Source organism: Alligator sinensis, unplaced genomic scaffold, assembly GCF_000455745.1.
Source record: "Alligator sinensis unplaced genomic scaffold, ASM45574v1 scaffold439_1, whole genome shotgun sequence".
Classification (NCBI taxonomy): Eukaryota; Metazoa; Chordata; order Crocodylia; family Alligatoridae; genus Alligator; species Alligator sinensis.
In genome coordinates, this window is record NW_005842523.1 from 462,999 (window position 1) to 484,518 (window position 21,520).

A 21,520-nucleotide genomic window follows, 5' to 3' on the forward strand; every position below is an offset into this window, starting at 1 on the left:
GGGGGGGGGTCTTGCGGGTCCAATGGCTAGGGAGGTAGGTAGGATCAGAGAGGCTAGCAAGTCCATGGGGGTGGAGGGCTTGATGGGATTGGGAACTAGTGGGTCTGCAGGGGGTTTGGTGGGTTCAGGAGAAGTTTGGCAGGATTGGGGGTAGGTAGTGGGTCTGCAAGGGTTGGGGGGCTGTGGGGAGGGGTTATCTATCTGGAAGGGGTGGACAGTCAGTGGGTAGATAGCCCAGTCAGGGTTGAGGGGGATAGGAAAAGTACAGCCGTAGGGCTGGGGTGAGTAGATGGCTTTTCCCAGACTTGGGAATGCACTGTAAATATGTATACCACATTTCCAGGAGCCTGCAATCTACAACCACACAGTTCACTTTAAGCCATGTGATCGTAAATCAGGTCCTGCATGTACACATGTTGACTAGTGCTGGAAGTCATGCTGGGAACGCTATGGAAGTCAGGGTAGGTAGAGGGGATGGCAGATCTGTGGGGTGGGGTTGGTGAGGGAGTCGGGGGGGCGGTCTATCTAGGGCTGCACTGGTATACATATTCACTTTAGATTGAGCATGGGTTAGCTTGATCCATGTAGATCACCTTATAGGTGAACTAAATTTGGATCAGACCAACCATTTTTTGCTCAATCTAACCCCAGATTGGCACTTAGATCGACCTAACCCTAGTTCAGGGGCGGGCAATTATTTTGGGCGGAGGGCCACTTACTGAATTTTGGCAAGCCAGCGATGGCTACATGACAGGCAGCCCAGGGCAGATAAATATTCATTTTCTAAATTTTTTAGGGGCCAGATAGAATGGCCTGGTGGGCCACATCCAGCCCCTGGGCCACATTTTGCCCACCCCTGCCCTAGTTAGTTCATCCATGTGCAGACCTTATACTTAGATCAAACTAAGTTAAATCAGAGCTATTTTTTTGCCTGATCTAACCTCCCTGAACATGCATACAGTTCAGCACTTAGATTGACCTAACTAGTTAGGTTGATCTACATGTAACATCTGTACATACCCACAGTAATGTATGTGGAATACTTCAAACTTTCAGAGTGTTTGTATGTGGGAAATGGTGTTTAACTTTTATAAAGAAAAAGGCCACTTGCAAATCTTTAATTCCTGTTCAGATCCTGGTATAGGATCTCAGATACTGTGAGAGCACACAAGTACCTAGGTAAATAGAAAATCCTAGGGATTTGATCCAAGACTGTCTCTAGTAGCAATAAATATTATATTGATCTCATACTGCTCATCTGTAAAGGGATAGTCTTTAAAATAAGAAATGTGTTGAAAAGCCTGAGTCTTAAACTTTAAATCTAATAAAAATATATTATTTAGAAACATGCTCATTGACCACAGCTGATCCTTTCTCAGGGTTACAGGATTTCTATACTTACAGATCAGGAATATGATTTATATTCATTGGAGTTGTGTTCTCATGATTTAATAAAATATTTTTAACTGCCAGTTGTCAATGAAAAGTCACCATTTCTACTGATCATTTTCTTTAATAATCAGTGTTTCTTCTCCTAGATTTTTTTCATCCAGAATACAGATTTTTTTTCTTCCTAAAATGCTTAGGAGTCTTCACTGAGTAGCTGATGTTTTATATATTGATGAACATTACTAAGTATAATCTTCCTTTCTGGCTGGAAGAAACCTGTTGCCACTAACTGATTTATATTATTCATCATGTTTAGACTTTAAAATATTCTTTTCATAATCTACAGTTCTTTTAATGAGTTTTATATAACACTTAAGACTCTGTGAAAGATTGCAAAATATTGGGTCTGCAACATTGATAACATTTTTACATTTTTAGCAATACATTTATGCAGCAGCAGGCATGCTGGGTAGTATGTAAGCCTTTAATGAAACATTGGCAGATATGAGGGCTTTATGGTCTGGGTAAAACAGTGCAAATCAAAGAGCTTTGCTTACTGTTTATAACGTTTTCCTTTGAGTCTAACAATATTTATCCCACTGTTTCTATCTTGCATTTGGTTCTTCACATATTTATTTTCTCTTTCACTGATACGTTTGAAGGGAACAAACTATAGTGTACCCCAAATTTCCTGGCATTTCTGGAATCCACTTCTGTAAAACTGGGCCCAAGAGTACTGTCCTGTCATTAGCTTTGATTTACTCTAGAAAGGATACTGTTAGCCACCTCCAATCTTGGTTATATCTGATAAGCTGCAGTTGTCTCTAACTTATTAGATGCTCAAGGTTAGTTACCATAGTTATCTTGTATGAATATGAAATCCTATAAGCTATATATTGATCTTATATTTAACATCTGTGGCCTGGCCTTGATTATGCTGAAGTAAATTTTCTGGATTTGCCATTGATTTTAATGGCATCAGGGACTTACTGTATGCCTCAGGGTGTAGACACACATAACAATAAAAACTCTTCAAATGCCTTTGAAAGTGCCAAATGTACACACTCTTTGAAACATTCAAAAAGCAGCTGAAACGCTCCAAAATAGTGTCTCTTAAAATGGAGTGCTATTTTAGAGTGATTCTCTCTGTTCCATATAGATGGGGAAGGAAGAGAGAGTGGGTTAGTAGCCTGCCTGCTGTGCAGCCTCTGTGCCCTGCTCAGGTCCTGGAGCTCTGCCAGTTCCTCATTGGGACCCTCGCACCTTCCCTGGGACTTCAGATTAACATGGTCTGAACCCCTCCCTCCCCAACCACTCCCAGAGCAAGGCTTAACTTCCCCCCATTGCCACCAACCCCCTGCCAGACTCCTGCCAACTCCTGGGGCCTCTGCCACCACTGGACCTGAGCCCTTCAGCTCCAGTCCCCGCCCTCTATCTGCTGAGCTGAGAGAAGAGGAGAGGTAGAGGGGACTGGAGCTGTCAGACACCCAGGTGGGGCCAGGGAGCTCCAACCCTGTGCAGGGAGGGAAGGGACAGAAGAGGAGGCTGCTGCTACAGGAGTCTGCAGCATTTTGAAGCATTCCCCACAAGAATGGCAAAGTACCCCATATGTCTCCTGGGTGAAATGTTTGCTGTATGAAATATTTTTAATCAATTTTCACTTAGATACATTTCAGTTATTATTTCTATCTGCTCTCTCAGATAAATATAGCATGATATAAACACATCATTTTTACAAGTGTATCATGACATATGTAAAAGTCCTGCAGAAAATGTAGCGTGACCATTTGTAAACATAATTCTCTGAATTAAGCTTTAAAGATGGCCTACAGAACAAAGAAGAAATGGTCTGGTGTGTGTTTTTCTTCTTGTTTATGTCCTATAAATAGGTGTGAAAGGTTGTTGGGCTTTTTAAATTAGGTTTTCCTGTTCTTGTTTTGACATTATGCTTTCAAGCCCTGTCTGAGCTGGCAGATTCTCATGACAATAGGAGAACTAGTAAAAGGAAGACATCAAAGGCATTGGAGACATGGGCAAATCCAGGATTTACTGAAGGCAACTGCAGCACATTGCCCCTCAGATTATTGGAGTGTTGGGGATGCTGGAGCCTCCAAGCTGCGAGGGGACAACAGGGAGCCAGGCAGGGAGCAGATGCATGTAATAGAGGGACCTTCCCCCTGCTGACACTACCCCTGGACAACTTGGAGGCAGAGTGGGGAAGAGCTGCTCCTGCTTGCTCCAGCCAGGGGCTGTGGGTAGGGGCTGCATGGGGAGCTGTTTTCAGCTGGGCACAGCAATGACAGTGTACAGTTTCCTCCTTCAAGCCTCTGCTCCCTGGCATTCTCTAAAAACATCAGCTCAGTGTGCAGCAGTGACTAAAAAAGCCAATAAAATATTAGGTATCATTAAGAAGGGAATTGAAAACAACACAATGAGGTAAGGTTTAACTTTCAAACAAAAGACCCCAATCCCTTTTCATTTAATCTAGTGTAAATGAGGCAGACTACTGGCAAAGTCAGTGTTAAACACAAAAAGTAGAATCAGGCCCATAGAGATTGTGGGTAGAATGGTTATGGAAAAATTCATGCTGATATTATACCCAGTCCCATAGTGTAACAAAGGCCTGTCCCCGGGGTGGCCGTGACACCACTAGTAGCTACTCAGCCCTTGATTTACCCTGATCCTCCCCTTCTGTTTTTCTGCCATGCCTTGATGTACTTATACCTTTAAGAAAAGTGAGGCTGTCCCAAAGATTCCTGAGTGAGGTTTCATCTACTCCTGTCCTGTTCCCAGGTCTCAGTCTGTTCTGGTTCTGTTCTTGAGCCCACTCCTGGCTCCCATATCCACACTATTCCCAGGTACCTTGTCCCCCCTGCACACTGGACTCCTCTTCCCACCTCCTTCTCCTCCCCCCCACCAGGCACTGGACCTGCTGTGGTCCTGTCTCTATTCTATTCCCAGGTACCTAGTCCCACCTGGGCACTGGACCCTCCTGGTCCCCCTCAAGCACCAGACCTTCTCTGAACTCATCTTGACTCTACTTCCAAGCACCTAGATCCATCCCAGTCCTTTCTCCCTCCATCACCCAGGTTCTAGCCCTGCCTCTGGGCCTGCTCTTGTTGGGACCTCCTCCTCCCCTTAGTCCTTCAGGTGTTACCACAGGCTGTAATCTAGTTGTTATTCAGGAGCTGCAGCCATTCTGCCCAAGAGATGTTCTCTCAGCAGCCTCCGGGGCCAGACTGCCTGCCCAGCTCAGGCCTCAGCTTATACTCCAAGCCCAACTCATTTGTGGGTTATGTGGCTCCTGATTGTCTCCTGCCACACATGCTACCTGCTTCATTTACAGCCTGCCTGCTCTTAAAGTAGCAGGAGCACCAAGCCTCCAGCTACACATGGAAACATGGCTCTTGTGCAAACTGTCTGCATTATGGAACTGCATTCAGTCCTCTTCCTCATCTAAGCCTCATTCTGTTGTGGGGCCTGCCTAAACTTCGTCCAGAAGTTGGTTTGCCATTGCAAATTCCCACAAGCTAAAAATCTTCTTCTCATGTATCAGGGATGTATGTGGTAGCTGTGTTGGTCTGACACAAAAAGAAATGCAAAAATCTAGAAGTCTTGGTTCCAAAATGAAACCTTTTATTAGACCAACTGAGAAACTGCAAAAAAGGTGGTGGTTTTTTGCAATTTCTCAGTTGGTCTAATAAAAGGTATCATTTTGGAACCAAGACTTCTAGATTTTTGCATTTCTTCTCATGCATTACATTTGTTTTGCTTTTTTTTCTCCTGATGCACAGTACATCTTAGTGACTGGCACCTGATAGATACCTAGATAAATAGACAAAGTATTGGTTCAATCATCTTTTTTTTTTCTATCAACAATCAAATTCATTTGAAAAATTAATTTCATAATGATTTATGGTACTCCAAAGCAATCTGACTATAGCAGAAGAAAGGAGAAAGGGCAGTTAGCTCAAAGGACCGAGCAATATTTCATCATTCTGAAGTATGGCTTAAAAGGGGCATTACACCCAGGCTTTCTTAGCTTGCTGTGGAGAATTTAGACAATCCTCATTTTCTAGGACTAGCCAGGATATCAATTGCCAAGGGAAGGATATGAAAGGGGTGGGGGCCAGAAGTAGGGGTGTATTCCATGTCTAACACTTTTATTTTGAAGCTCATTCAAGGAGAAAAAGGTCAATCTCTTTGATTATTAGTGGGAAGTAAAGCCCAATGGCTATAACAAACAGATCATTCCTAAGGTCCACAAGGAAAGACACGTCCTCTAAAGAAGAGTTAAACTAGTTTAGTTTGAAGAAAATTAAATTAGTGGGGAACAGGATAGTCATTTTCAAATGTCAGGCTGCTGTAGTGAAAGTGGAGAGAAATGGTTCTTCCTTGCTTGAGGGCTGGACAAGAGGCAATAGATGTAAACTATACATTTAGATTATATCTTAGGAAAGACTTCCTAACTGTAAGAACAGTAAAATAATAAAATGAACTGCTTAGATAAATTGTAGGAAAAAACAATTTCATTGGAAAGATAGAAAAAGAAGGTGAATAGGGATCTGTCTAGGATGATTTAGGAAAAATTAATTCTGCATTTGTGTGTGGGAGGAAGGTGGAATTGGGGCAAAAATTTAGGAGATTGTGGTGTTGATGCCTACACGGTCAGATGGGTCACTAACTGGCTGGAGGGCCACACCCAGAGGGTGGTGGTGGACGGGTCTTATTCGACCTGGAGGGATGTGGGCAGTGGGGTTCCCCAGGGCTCGGTCCTTGGGCCCGCACTATTCAACATCTTCATCAGTGACTTGGGCGAGGGGGTAGAAAGCACCTTGTTCAAGTTCGCAGATGACACTAAGATGTGGGGGGAAGTGGGTACACTAGTAGGAAGAAACAGGCTGCAAGAGAATCTAGAAGGGTTACAGGGGTGGGCCGAAGAGAACAGGATGGGGTTCAACACTGACAAGTGCAGGGTAATGCACCTCAGGAGGAAGAACCAGTGGCACACTGGGAGGAAGAACCAGCGGCACACCTACAGGCTGGGGAACTCCCTTCTTGCTCAGCTATAAGGGACCCGGGGGGCTTCCCCTCCGGATCCAGCTCAGCTATGCTCGGTCCCTCCTCCCCACTTACCTTTGGGGGATCAGCTGTTGCTGCCCCCGCTGCTGATTCCTCTGCTGCTGCTGCTTCCGCCTCCGGTCAGTAAGTAAGTAAGTAAGGGGGCACACGTGCGTGTGGGACACACGTGTGCCTGGATCCTCTCCTTCCCGCTGCTGGTTCCCGAGTGCCAATTGGTTGCCCCGCAACCCATGTCTAAGACCCCACTGGTGCCCATCCTTCTGGAGGGGGTACCAGTGTTGAGACAGAAATGAATCTTGGAGTCATCATTGATGCCACAATGAACATGGGCCGACAGTGTGGGGACGCGATCAGGAAGGCCAACCATACCTTGTCATGCCTTCACAGATGCATCTCAAGCAGGTCAAGGAGGTGATCCTCCCCCTCTGTGCGACACTGGTCAGGCCGCAGCTGGAGTACTGCGTCCAGTTCTGGGCACCGCACTTCAGGAGGGATGTGGCCAATATAGAGAGGGTCCAAAGGAGGGCCACCCGCATGATCAGGGGTCAGCAGGGCAGACCCTACAAGGAGAGGCTGAGGGACCTGAACCTGTTCAGCCTCCAAAAGAGAAGGCTGAGAGGGGATCTAGTGGTGGTCTACAAAATCGTCAAGGGGGACCAGCAGGCATTGGGAGAGTTCCTGTTCCCCCAAGCAAGCCTGGGAGTTACAAGAAACAACGGACACAAGCTAGCGGAGGGTAGTTTCAGGCTAGACACTAGGAGGTGCTATTTCACTGTCAGGGCGGCTAGGACCTGGAACCAACTTCCAAAAGAAGTGGTGCTGGCTTCTACCCTGGGGGTCTTTAAAAGGAGGCTGGATGAACATCTGGCCAGGGTCGTTTGACCCCAGTATTCTTTCCTGCCACGGCAGGGGGTTGGACTAGATGATCGCCTCAGGTCCCTTCCGACCCTACCAACTATGAAACTATGAAACTGATCCAATGGGTGTAATGAGGGGATCCCAATCCTATAGAGCCCAAGATGGGAGAGATTTTTCCCTTCTCAGACCCTGAGCATTTTGGCCCTCTGCCCAGGTCACACCAGGCACAAGAACAGCAGCAGGTTAGATGGAAAGCTCTTTCCAGTCAGCAGAAATGTTCCAGAAAAGGTACTGGGGTACAATGCAAACTAGACACCCCTCCAGAGGAGGAAGATCAGCTGGGAGCTCTGGGGACCCCCAGAAGAGGAGCGTGGATCAGGTGGGGGAAGTCACAATTTTACGAAAGATCAATGAGAGGACCCAGTATACAGTCCCCTATATGGACAATTAGGTCAGGCCAGTGGGGTCATTGTGGATACACATTTAGCCACCCAGGGCACCCACGTCGAGCTACAGGGGGATTTCTTGATGGGGATGACCAGGGACAAAACCATGGGGGCCTGGCAGTCCCAGCTCTTAATTCCAAGGCAGTACTACCAGTAGGTGTTGAAGCTCATGCATGATGTCCCGGGGGGAGTGGCGGGGGGGGCATCTGGGGATAAAGACACAGGAAAAGGTGTTTGTTAGCAAGGTTTTTCTGGCTTGGGGTATATTAGGAGATCAAGAACATTATGCTTTCTGCCCCAAGTGCCAATTGGTTGCCCCGCAACCCATGTCTTAGACCCCACTGGTGCCCATCCTTCTGCAGAGGGTACCATTTGAGTGAGTCGGAATTGACTTGGTGGGACTCCTGGGATTGAGCTCAAGAGGGTCCAGGTTCATCCTGGTCCTTTTTAACTATGCTACCTGCTACTCTGAGGTGGTATGATCTGCTCAGCATCAGCACAGACAGTGATATCCAGGCTACTTCAGATATTTTCATGAGTGGTCATTCCGAGAGCAGTCTTAACTGACCAGGGCACTACCTTTATGTCTCAACATTTACAAGAAGTCTGAGCACTGTTGAAATACTCCAGATAAGAAATTTTGTGTACCATCTGCAGATAGAGGGCCTGGTCAAGAGATTTAACCAGATTCTCAAGGGAATGCTTCACAAATCTACCTTCAAATTTACCTTTTCCCCTACCCCATGTCTGTCTTGTCAATTTATACTGTAAGCTTCTCAGGCCAGGGAATGTCAACTAGTCTGTGGTGTACAGTGTCTGGGACAATGTGGCTCATTCTTGGTTGCCCCTTAGGTGCTACCTTTACAGACATGGTTAATTATTTTAGGTAACTTAGGAGTACTCTGGAAAGGTTTTCTCTTACCAGGAGTCTCCCTGATTGATGTTTTTTTCAAACATTTACATTTTCAAGTGTATAAAAAGATCCTTTGCTTCTGACAGCATGAGTCTGTGCGCTGTATGTGCAATTTGCCCTGGTAATTACTTATGTATGGTGATAACCATAGCAACATCCCAGGTAGATAATGTCATGCAAATTACTGCAGCTCCAGGGAAGGAAGATGTTAATACAGTATGTACTTGCACCCCTGGTCTCCAACATTTTGCAAAGACTTTTTCCCCATGAATACATGTTGTTTTTAAATTCAGTTTTTTCACTATTTTAAATTCAGTTTTTTCACTATGATCAGGAGGGAAAATAAAACTGCACACCATTTTTGTTATTGGTATTCACATAGACAGGGAATAGGAAGGTCCTTCAGTGTTTCTGTCATGAATAATTATGTATGCACAGTGGAAGTTCCATGGTGTATGTAGGGCAATAAAGTCCAGACATTGGGACACATTTCAAGGCAGTGTTGTGCTTGAACACAAGTGCTGCATTTGTAAAACTGAAGCCTGGGGGGAGAGAGGAACCACAGATGTTGTGACTGAGGTGTAAACTTCCCCAAATCATTCACAGGAATGATGGGAGAGTGGCTTTGTTTTTCAAAGCAATCATACTGCAGCTGAGTACTTAGCAGGGCTAGTATATTGTCACCAAAATGATGAGAACAAAGGAGAAGCTGGTAACAATTACTGCTCATTTGGGTCATAAACAACAGGAGCCCACACACTGAGGGTGATAAATCTATATAGATGCTAATCTGCATATATGCTAGTCCTTATGTGACCTTAGTTATAACCTTGTGACACTAGAATAAAAATAAACTTGTAAACCATAACTAGTGTCTTCTGTTAAAAACCAGAGCAAGACACTGAGTAGGTAAATGTTTTACTTTTATGGAAAGGAATGTGATCCACTGATTATCAATATTTAACCAGAAAGGTGAAAATAAAGTGAATATTAGTCCTGTGATAACTGCTGCAGTTACTGATTACCAAAGGCTGAACTGTCCTAATCATTAAACGATGCTATATTAATTCAAGCTACAATTTTAAGTGGATTTTTTTTCTGGTAACTTTCAGAGCGAGTCTGCAGAACATTGAAGGAGGTGCGTGTAGCCAAGACTTCAGTTTTTTAGGAAGATGATCCTGGAAGGAGTTACACAATTTGCTAGGCCTAGTCCAAACTGCCTGTATCATAAAGAAATTAACCACTCCAAATACACTTCTTGTGATAGGAAATGGAGAGAAAATTTCTGAGTTATTGCACAATTCAATTTACTCCAGCCATAGTCAATTTCAAGGGTATTAATAGATTTAAAATAGTTAAGCAGAGTAAAAATGCTAACAATTCATGTCCTCAAGTGTATTGTACAGAAGGACTATGAACTACTTGTTTACAAAGTTGCCTATAAACTTCAAGTTGAAACACTTTCTCACATTTACATTTGAATAAGGACTTGGTATTTTGGTCACAGGGTTAGTGGAGAGCAGAATTTGGTCCATTTACTATTAATCAAAGCTGTTGTCAAATCTCCTAACATTGCTCAGGGCTATAAAGGGCCTTGACTTGAACTAGAGTTTTCAAGCAAATATCTAATAGGATATCTATTTATTCAAAATGGACTGCTGCAAAAAGAAATTTATAAAGCCAATGGTCTGACAAACTATTGAAAGGAGTAGAAGTTAACTGTGGGAGCTTTCCCTATCTTTAGGTACCTTGCATATAACATACATTTGTCTGCCATTTATTTCCCTCTGGGGATGTCTACATGAGATTCTTAACTGCGCAGTAGACTAATATTCTGCTCAGTAGAGCATCACTGTGCTTTATTGAGCCATCTATATGTGCACCGTCTATATATATGCACCATTTACTGCACAGAAAATTAGTCGACTGCATAGTTAGCTCCTGTCTGTAAATACAAGTAGTTAACTAACTGCATAGTAGATACTGCACAGTAGTGCATGAGTAGATGCTTACCAGGAGCAAATTTGCTTCCAGTCAGCCCCAACGCTATGGGGCCACTAGGCTTAGGGAACTCCCCCAGACCAGTCCTAGCACTGCTTGGCTCCTGGCTCCCCCCAGGGAGTGGGAGCTGAGCAGTGCCAGGATGGGGCAGCTCTCTGCCTCCCATGTCCTGGCACTGCTTGGGCTGGGGAGCTCCCTGCTTCCCACACAGCTGGGGCTGGCCAGGAGCTGTCCTGCTTTTGGGGCAGCTCCCAGCTAGCTCCAGGCTGGTCCCGGCCAGAAGCTGGGACAGAAGCAGGACAGCTCCCAGCCAGCCTCTGGCCTGCTTGGAGCAATCCCTGTCCAGCCAGGGGCTGGCTGAGAGCTGCCCCAGAGGTGAGACAGCTTCCAGCCAGCCCCCAGCTGTGGAGGGAAGCCCTGCTGGGCAAGGGACTTGTCTCTATTCCCTGGGGGCCGGGAGAGCTCTGCAGTCGCATGTAGATGTGCTTCCAGGGAAGGCTTACTGCACAGCATTTTATAGCAAAGTAAGCTTGTATAGCATTAATAGCATGTGTAAACACAGCTTCTAAATATACAGTCTTCAAAAAAAATTGTACTGATACTATGAGGGTAGCCACTCACTAGACTCCAGCTTCCAGGGACTTTATAACCTTAGATCAATGGCAAGTAAAGAATTGTTTCAAAATGAGATTTCTAATATCGGCATCCTCAAAATCTAAACCCATTATTGTTCAGTTTGATCTGACTGGAATTATCCAACTTTTTTTTATCACTGGGAGGTTGACTTCTTCCAGGGAGGGACACATCTCCCAAAATAAAGATTTCTTATTTCAAGAGGTTGTGAAGTCCCAGGATGATGACAAGCCTCCAGCAGTTGCATAATATCATGTTATTTCTCTTTCTGTCCCTCTTGCTATTTATGCCTATATTGAAATGCTTTTTATTTTGAAGAAACACATACCTAGCACTGGAATTAAAAATGGAAGGGACTCGTGTCATTTGAAAATGTCTCCCTAATTACAGGCAAGGTTCTTTGAGTAGATGGGATATCACTCAAAGAACCTTGCCTGCCTATGTCCTTAAACCAACACGACTACAACCAAAAATCCCTCATGACACACGTTTTAAAATAATTTTTGCAGGAGATTATTAATAAAATGATACTTGGCTTTTCCATAAAAATTCTAGGTGACATCTCAAAGCTTTTCATAGAAATTACTTGCTAAAGCATTGCAGCACCCCTGGGAGTTGACTAAGTGTTAATATTAGAGAGCACTAGTTGCCATGTTAGAAGGGTAGATATGTACCTTATAGACTAATCAAAGTATTATTATTACCTCAGCTTTGCAGAGCAGAAAACTGCTGTTCAACACTGACCTGCCAAAGATCACACAGTAAGTAAGGAACTAACATCTAGCTCTTATCAGTCTTGGTACCCTGCTCTAACCTGTTGCCTCCTTATGTATACTGCATAGTTTACACACTTGTGTTTGCTTTCTGTTAACAGTATCAGAGGAAGGCTGACAGTATACAAAATTGATATATATAGACTTAGTATATGACACAGTTTAGCAAAGCAGGTGCATTTTAACAGGAGACTAAAAGCTATGATGATAAAAATATTGAAGTACATATATGTATATAAAATCACTTATATTTGATAAATAATGATTGGTCTGGATTTACTTTCTTTCACACTCACTAGGCATGTCTACACAAAACATTTACTGTGGAATAGACTAATTAGCTCCTCAGTAAATGTCTCAGCATCTACACTTGTAAGGTGATTAGGCTGGAGTAAACTAATAAACTCCACGGCAGGGTAGTAAATGCAAGTACTGTCCTGCTGCGGAACATTTTACTCTGTAGCAGTGCATGTGTAGATGCTGACCTGGCTGGCTGGGCCAGGGGGGGCTTCACCGCAGGGGCTGCCTGCCAACTAGCCCCACAACGAAGCACCCTCACACCCCAGCCAGCCCCTCTGCAGTACATTGAGCCAAGTTGGAACAGCCCCAGGCTGTTAGGTTGACCCCCTGGGGCCCCTGCCAGCAGGCCTTTTGAGAAGTTATTCTTTCTTAAAGATATGGAGGTCACTGATAAGGTTTGGCATGAGAGCACAAGTTTGATGGAAGTTCATAATGCTTTGTAGTACTTGTAGAAAATAGAAGTGCAGGCCTTAATGCACACTGGAATGTTATCAACAGTACTGTAGATAATGTGAGGCTGGAAGGGTATGCACAAAACTCCTCTTAACTTGTTATTTCAATGCAATTTAGGTTTTGGGTGGATGTGATCTAGACTGCTGTCACTAAACATAGATCTTGTTTACTAATATCTTAACTTTTATACTTGGGTATACCTTGATGGGAAGCACCTCAGAGGAGAAATTTTATTCATCTGGCATTCTGAGAGAAAATAAACTTGATTAAGGCACAACTTTAGCTGTCACTAAATGGAGGTTTTATTTCCTTATCGTATATAAAAACAATAACCCCCTGAAATAACTGCTAAAATATAGCTATTTCAGAAATGAAACTTAGCAGTTGTTTATGTGGTCTAATCCAAAGCTCAGTGAAGTCAATGGAAAGAGTTTTTACTCAAGTTGTGCAAAGAAACTGCTGCACATAAATTTTGTACAGTAAGTAAAGAAAACCATAAATTATAAAATCTAAACTTAAATTACTTTGGCTCCCTTTTTGGATCACTAATTTTTATTTAGATTGATCTTACAAACAAATAAGAGACAGCTCACAAACTTAAAGACAGAAGTATTGTGAATTACTATAATAATGGAGAAGCCCTGCTCTTTTAAACAGACCAATGAAATTGAAATAGGCATCTCAACCGAAATGTACTTAATATTGCATTCAAATACTTTGTCTATCAAATCTCTAAAAATCTAATTTAACTGCTAAGGATGCAAAAGTTTAATAAAGTAAAGCATGCACACAGAAGCAAGCGAATCATGTCAGATTTTCAGACAATAACATATGAACATCTAGAAACTTGTTTGGAAGATTTTCATACAGTACTTTAATCCATGTTTGCCCACTATAAATTTAGTTTTATGAGTTTTGTCTGATACTGGCTTAATTTATAACTCTCTCAGCCAGAATGCACAGAGGTTGCAAAGTTGTAAGTGCCTGTTTGTACATACAAACATGCACAAGAAGGTGATGTTGGTTTCTTCAGAATTAATTATGGGAAATTTATCTTTCCAATTATCATTATGTAATGCATTGGTTCCTATTTAATATTTTGTAAATAGGACTAAGTATTCAAAGCCTAAACACCTATACAAAAGCATTACCAAGTCCAGAGCCGTGAGGTGAATGGAAAATTATTTAGATAAAATGAATAATCTGATAGCTGTAGTACACAGTTGTAAATGTCACTGAATCAGACAGGCTAATTCCTGAAGTAGTGTTCACATGCATATTATATGCAGTTTATGTTAAGATATAAATACATGCTTACCTTTTAGGTCGTGAAATGGAATTGTATATGAAATAAACATTACATCTAGGGTCCTCCATGACTGAAACTGTTTATGTCAAATACAGTTAGTTTAGTAGGGTTGATGGGCTTTATTCAAGGTTCCTAGAATTTATCTGCCAACCATAAATAATTATTTAACAACTAATAGGGCAAGGCCAGAAATATAATAGCTTTTATGTTGAAATTAACATCAAGTGATCTGTAGACATCTGCTAAGCAAGCCAAACGTGGTCTACGTGCTGTATGTTTTGCCTCACTGCCTCAAAATAACAAGCAACATTTATATTTGGAGGGGAAGTTTTCCTTGTTAAAATAGAGAGAAAAATGTACTGATAGAAAATCACATGGACTGTTAGGATCAAGTGTGTGGTGAACATTAAGTAGCCTTACAAATTTAAATAATGCTTGATGTAGAGATTTCAGCTTTGCAGATGCTCTTATTTCCTAATGTATGGTTACTGTTGTTCAGAAATAAGAACAAAGCCCTATTCATTATAGAAAAAAATTGTCACATATGAGTTAGAAGTGTTTTATCTATTTGAGGTTAGTTGGGGTCCAAAGAGTGTGGGAGTCTAGACTTCTGTTCATGGGACCTAATTTTCCAAAATAAGCAGAATGGTTTGTGCTTGTGAGAAAAAACATGAATTCCACAGAGGCGTTGGAAGTCTGATGTGGCAACAGTCCTTCTGCTAGGCAGACATTCACTGATGCCCTAAAGAAATCAACAAAATTGTATCTTCAGGAGTCTGTGTTTTTCATACTCCACTCGTTTGCATTCCAGAACTGACATTTCATCCCCCTCAGTTGGACTATGCATCTCCTTTTAGCTTCAGTAGCCATTACAGGTGCTTATCACTCTTCAGGTGTACTCCCTCATTCTTTTGCATCTTCTAGTTTCGAGTTACTGGGTGGCATGTTTTCCTAGAAAAGGTCTGAAGATGCCTGTAGGATGAGAAACTTCATAAGCAGTCTTTTCTCCACTGCACAAAAATTGGCAAATGCCTAACTTTTATTGCAGCAGCCCAGTGTCCAAGTTCTTTATTTCCATGTTTATTTTATTGGCATAAAAAGAAAAAAAAATAGTATAACTTTCTTGACTAGCCTGGGGAATAAAAATATGGGTAAAGCAATAAACAGTGCAACCTGAATACCTAGCAGAATCCTTGCAATAAGCATTCCCAGTAAATAGAATTAGTAAAGAATATTACTTAATTGCTATACGTAGTAAATACAACCATACTGGGCATTAGGATTTGATATGCATCAGTGTCTTGAAGGCTCACTCATGTTGATCTCAGTGGGCTCATCCATTTGACCATGCACATATGGTTTGAGGTGCACGTACACCCATTTGCCATGCTACTAACTTGCAGCGCAACTCCAAAATTTGACACCAGAAGATCCTGGTGTAAAAAAAACCTGCCATTAATAAAAAAGCACAGCTCATGCAGCAGCAGTGTGCGCCACCAGAAATGGAGCCTGGCCAGCCAAAGCTATGCTCTGGCTGCCAGCCAGGCTCCATGCAGCTGGATCAGTGACGCTGCTGCCCCAGGAGGACCTCAGGACCCCAGGTAAGGCTGCTGGGGTGAGCACAGGTGCTGACCCCAGCCTCCCCTACCCCACCCAGATCAATTTGCCATGTGCTGGAGTACATATGCAGGGGTGTGCCCTGGGGCAAAAAGCAGCAGCACAAATATGTGCTACTGCTATTTGTGCTGTAGGAAATGCCCACCCTTGCATTTGCACACTCATCGGGACATGAACAATAGGAGTTTTGTCACTGACTCAGCATAAATATCCTCAGGTTTTTGTGAAGGAAAGAACAGGGTTTTCTGTATAGCTCCGTCCCTCTAACTGCCCTGGGCTAAGTTACAACAGCCTACAGGTTCTGTAGCTCTCACTAGCTGTCTATAGTCTTTAAAAGTTTGTCTGCCATTTGGGGGTTAGCCAGAATACACGGTGTTCTGGCCATATGCAACATGTCCCCTGTGATGGGAATCACAGAGAGAAAGCATAGACAATATACCAGCTCTCAAACCACTAGTATATCCAGCAGCCAAGTATCATCTGTCTCTGCTCCTTCAACAACAACAGAGGGGTGCAACTATGGTAAAATGTGTAGTGATAAAAATTATAATTTAGGGACACACTCTAATTTACATGAGTTGGGAACTGGGGAGATTGTCTCCCTCATTTAGAGTAGCTGTAGTTACTTAGAGAGAATAAAAGGCTGCACAAGCTTGCTTACTGCTCCTCAATAAAACTTGCAGTTTAACTCTTTTTCTTTCATACCTGAGTGTCTTCTGATTACTACAGAATAGACCAGAGAATCTGGCCTCCGTGGAAAACAAAATGATGTGGCTAGGGTGCACACAATGACAAGGAACCAGGTTGCACATGACTAGTAAGAAGAAATTCCCAGATGTGAAATTCACCTTAGTGTGAAGGAAGGCTCAGCGTTTTCTTAGCCAAAGGAGCAGGGAGCCACTTGGAGAGTTCCTGGGCAAGGATGTTCCAAACCTGCATGGAATACTGCAACACACAAGAAATTCCTGCACAGAAGAGCATCCCATCCTTTTCTTGTTCTGTGAAATATGAAACATCATAACCAGAAGGAATTATGACTACATCCTGCTTGCCACCAAACATCTTCGAGGTAAACAGACTATTCCAACTTTTCTCTGAGCCTAATCCGCAAAAAATGAACTGTGCCAAACAAGAGATTTTGCCACACCTTCAACTCTCTTATGAAATATGAATTTCCATTTCTGCCTAGGAGAACTTTTACAATCTTTTCTTCTATGCTTGAAGGAAGGTGCTTGTGCCCAAAAGCTTGCAAATATATATATATTTTTTTTTTGGCCAAAATCTAGTTGTCTAATAAAAGATATCACCTCTACCACGAGTTCTGATACTTTTTGCCTCTAGACCAATATGGCTACAACCTGGATACCATACCTGCATGTGCAGTGTGGTGAAGATTTCCATACACGCTCCCCAGGAGCTGTGGCAGAGGGCAATATTGAGGGTTGCCTGGGGAAGGAGCTACAGGATCTGTTGTTTGGGTGTAGTAGTTATGACACTGGCCCAAAAGGTGAAGAAAGACTGTGGACTATTATACTAATAAAACTGTAATTTGTGGGGTGCTTTTGCTTCTCTAGTCCACTCAATCCTGATGACTCAGGCACTGCATAAGTGAAGTGAATTATGAGTTTAATTTCAGTCAATTGACCAGTCAAGTATTGGTCAAAAATTATTAAAAATTTCCAAATAGTCCAAACAATATACAGAAAAAGCACAAATTTTCCATTAAGAGATGTGTCAAAAAACAATTAAAAATCATATATTTGTCAAGAAAACTACAAAAAATGTAGGGTTTTTTAAATTGTTATAATCTTTGACTACTCAAAAAATATGCAGTCAACTGACCAGTCAACTGACTGGCTTGCCAACCCTAGTTTAAGGTAACGGCACATCACTTGCTGTTAGAACACAGACTTCAGTGCTACAGCTTCATACTTGTCCAGTGGGCTGCAGTGAAATGATTAAATTATTGTATATAGTACAGAATATGTGGAAAACCAGTAATTTTTATGCAAGTTCCAGAATGTTACATTATTGCATTTCAGCACCAACATCTGCATAATTTCCACACAGTCACTGCTTTGTCTTCCATGAAAAACAAACTCTTTCCAAGCAGATGCAAAAAGTCTGCTAAAGATTTAGTGTTATTAATGTTTACAGTATTTATTGTGGTGCTGCCTATTAATTACCACATGTAGAGCACACCCTTCTTCTCTGAGGTGTGGGCGTCTATTTAGAAAGATGCTTCTTGAAAAGGAGTTGACACTAATTCAGCATCACTGCTTTTCTACAGACTTCTGGGCTTGAATCTGCTCAAAAGCACCAGTGTAAATCGATGATAAACCCAGTAAAGAAAACAGAGTCATACTGGAGTCTTTGCCTTTGGCTTCTATTGTAATGTGAATTATTATTAATCCATTTGTCTGGAAAAGCATCAGTTACTTCGATCTGTTTCTGTTTAAAGACTCCTGCTGATCATGCCCTCCCCATGACACTGCTCCACCTTCTGATTTCTTCTCTATATGAATGGCAAAAAAAGACATCTTTGCTGCTGTGCTCCCACTTCGAACACATGGACCATGTGTTAACATGCTGGAGGCTGCAAGTGAGAGAGGAACACTGGAAAAAACCCTGGTCATACCCAGTTCACTCTCCCTTTCAGCCTCCATTCACTGCCACTGTATGACACGGGATAGTGGGCAAGATGGACCTATGATCTCACCCAGGAAACAGCAGGTCTTATTTCCTTACAGCCAGCAGGAGGCACTATGTTGTATGTGCATGCCAAGGAAAGACTGAGCATGGAGCCTCCCACTCAGTTTTGGTACCAGGGCCATTTGCCTTCTTGTTTGCTGTGGGCACACATTAAGGCTGGTCCTGAGGCGATTTCTGTGCACTTTATGGTACTTCAGTTTTACTTCTCATTTCTAGTTTTGTAAAATGTGACTGAGCAGGGGCTAATTTTAGCATCTTTCTATTCAGTGTGCTGCATTTAAACTGCAGCATCAAACAGCTTATCTGCCCACTTGGGAAAACAATAGATGTCTTCTATGCATCTATGTCTAACTGTTGGGACAGGGCCTGTTTTGGTTTTTTTCTCCTCACAAAGTCTATGCAGCAAAATGAAGTAGTTGTAGCACATGCTCCCATACCTGTGCACTCTTAATCCAGGTAGCAGAGGCAGCAGCAGCAGTGAAGATGCAGTGGAACAGATCTTAGCACATGCTTGCAAACAGGTTACAAAACTCTCCAGGGATTAGGGATATACTTGCAAGGTATGCCTACACTGCAATGACTGCAGCTCATGTAGACAAAAACAAGTTACCTGTGAACTAGCTAGCTGGATTACTGCTAGCAGTGTTAGCACGCAGTTCAGTGTGAGCTAATTGCCCAAATATTTACTCAGTTCTTGAATGAGCATTGCAGCCTACCCTAAAGTCCACACTGCTGTGGCTAGAATACTACCAGTACCCAACCCAACCAGTTTAAAGCTGGCTTAGGTAGGCTCACACTACTACTATTTTCTGTATCAGTACTAACAATGACTATAAAGCACTTCAGTGTAGACCCACCCTCAGCAGATGCAGAAACCGTAAACTACAGGTGAAAAACTGAAGGCACATAGCTCCATTTTAGCCTAGAGAGCGGCAGCTGTGTAGGCATGGGATGGAGAAAGGATGGAGACAGAGTGGCATTTTCAACTCCAATGTCCAGAATACTAAGGAAGTGCCAAAAAGTTACTTACTCAAATTGTCAGAAATCATAAAACAGTTGTCATCAAAGAGCAATGGCAAAAAACTTGGCCTGGCCCCTGGGAAAAAGGAGATGGCAGGGATAGTACAACGGTACCTCACAACCTGCCACTGAACCAAAAATGGAGAGGAATGGCAAACAGATATGGGCAATCTAACCCCAAACACGGTGCGGAACCTTACTGGTGACTAACACCTAAAGGCTCTGTTCCCCTTGCATAATTTGTCATGTCAGTAAGTCCCATTGAATCAAAAAGAACATCTGAGAGGATCCAGATGATGTTACCTCTAATCAGCTGAAAACATCTTTTGCCATTTAAATCCTTCTGCTTATCAGCTGGTCTGGAGCTTGTACTATGCCCCTTACTTAAAGAGTTTTGACTTTGGTGACACTTTTCATATACAAAATAAAATTGCTTCAAGGTCACTGAAATACACAGCAAACTCCCATTCATTTTAGTGGCAGCAGAATTGGAGACTCTTCCTGAAAGTAACCCCAGAGGTTTGGCTAAGAAACTTTAACCTGATGGTTTCCTTCTGGATGCCAGATCTCACACAGTTTCTACAATCTTGTTGACTCTAAAGTTACTAAAAGTAATGGCCTATAACGCTGGCCCTAATATTTAGATATAATTGACTTTACTTGCAGCACCTGGTCTGATCTGCTGTATTATATGTAAGACATGCTCCAAAGTTTTTAAAATCCACGTCTGGATAGAAAGGCAGAACCTTGGCTGGCGCCAACTGGCATTGCATTAAAGCACAGGAACTTTGCCACTGAGGATCTGACCTAGGTTTGGTATGAGCTGTGGCTCACACTTTTAAACCAGAGTGCCTAAAAATAGTCTTCAGCTAAAACAAAAATGGCTCAATTTTCCTTGTTTTGCATAAATCCTGTTGAAGTTAATGGGAGCTAAAGGGAAGAGTGATTTTGATGTTTAGACTTTTTTATTTAGATGCCTAAATATAGATTTAAGATTTTACCTTTTACACATCCAGATCTAAGAATATTCACCAGTGTCACTTTCACTTTACTTGCAAGACTGAAATGACAATATTAATTCTAACCATCTCTCACAGCAGAGGCTGACACTACAGTAGCTCCACCTGCTGGAAGATAAGAAAATAAATGTTTTCATTCAATACAATGTAGCTTCCAGGATTTAAATAGGTTACTTCAAATGATCTTACCATATTATTTTATCACCACTTCTTCAAACAATTCCTTTTCCTTTTGCTCATTAATAGTCCCTACACCCTCCCTCCTGCATTAATGTCCTTTGTGTTGTCTTGTGTTTGTCTCCATCCAATTTAGATTCTGAGCTCCTTGGAAATATTTTATCTTGCTTGTAAAGCCCTGTGTAAATTTACACACTATATAAATGTTTGATTATAATAATAATAATAATAATAATAACAATAATGTTCTTTTACTTTTACAAGCAGTTGATTCTGAGAGCTCTGTGTGAACCCAAGTGAGGAAAAATGTGTGGTCATGGAATAATTAGGGCTCTTAGTATTATTTATAATTAATCTAAAAAATGTTACTTTGTATATATTTCTCTATCAAAAAATGAAAGCACAACAAATCCTGTTCCTAAACATGGGAAAGGGAAAGGGCATCTGATAAAAACAGGAAAGCAAATCTACTTAAGTGAGACCTATCCATCCAAAAAGTCAAGAGTTAAATTGTGTTTGGGAGCCTTTCCTTATACATAACCATTTTTAAAAGTTTTTGATTATATTAATGAATAATAATATTTAGCATGCAGTGCTTGCAAGGCATTATGACCTTTTTGGAGCAGAAAATAGCTGTTACAATTGCTGCCTATCTTTCCTTTTTTCTTTTATTCTAATATTTTTGCTTCACCTTAATCTAACATCCATTCTTTTTTTTTTAGACACCATTTCTACAAGGTGTTTCAGCACATGCTTCACTTTAAGCATGTCAGTAGCTCCATTCAAGTCTATGGGACTGTACATATGCTAAAGTATCC

General features: G+C 42.1%; 1 protein-coding gene across 1 annotated transcript in view; it reads right to left on the reverse strand.

The window, feature by feature from the left end:
* RCN1 (reticulocalbin 1) overlaps window positions 1-21,520 on the reverse strand; it is a 69,481-nt gene that overhangs the window by 30,813 nt on the left and 17,148 nt on the right. The window lies entirely within an intron of this gene.